Here is a 760-nt window from a genome sequence, read left to right as displayed (position 1 = left end):
AACAACATTTGAATGTAGATAGTACGAGACTTAATATTGATGTTTCAATTCGGTGTACATTGTAAGATTTGAACTGAGGACCATGCATATGGGTAATTATTTTGAATTCGTGCCATACTAGGTTTCGAAAAGTTGACATTGACTCGATTTGTTGTGCTATTTTGTAGGTCATATGTTTGAATCCATCCAAAAGTTTTCTCACTACCATGGTGTTCATCATATACATATGAATTTGTATTAAAAAAGTCGCATGGATACAGTGAAATGCGAAATCCACGTTAGAATTGGAGATCGCTATGTGACACACACTCTAATTCAAATAACTAATTATGTGACACACACTCTAATCCACATTAGCGTGGATACCGTTTCGATTTTTTTCTTCAAATAACTCCTCATTAATTAATTTATAGTATCTCGTTTCGAATGACTAATTATTGCAAGGAAAACACGGGCATGGTAATACATACAGATTTGTTTGCAAATGAAAGAAGATTCGTTTGCATTCTCAAATGTAGGCGCACCAGGGTCATGTCGTGGTGGTCGCGTGTGTCGGACGGACGCGTAGCAGCCAGCCACCCACCCCCTCCCTCACTCCCCCTCCCCCCCAAAAAGGACGACAACAAAATAAGTTCACGCTTCCACGTTTCGGATTGAAATATCTGGCGGCCCCAATTCCAGCCCAGTAAAATCTCCCTTCTCCACCATCCCCTTCTGCGCCCAGATTGCTCAAATCCCTAATTCGCCGCCAACCCAAGCA

The sequence above is a fragment of the Triticum aestivum genome, chromosome 6D (genome assembly GCF_018294505.1).
Source record: "Triticum aestivum cultivar Chinese Spring chromosome 6D, IWGSC CS RefSeq v2.1, whole genome shotgun sequence".
Classification (NCBI taxonomy): Eukaryota; Viridiplantae; Streptophyta; class Magnoliopsida; order Poales; family Poaceae; genus Triticum; species Triticum aestivum.
This window is presented reverse-complemented; position numbering follows the sequence as displayed.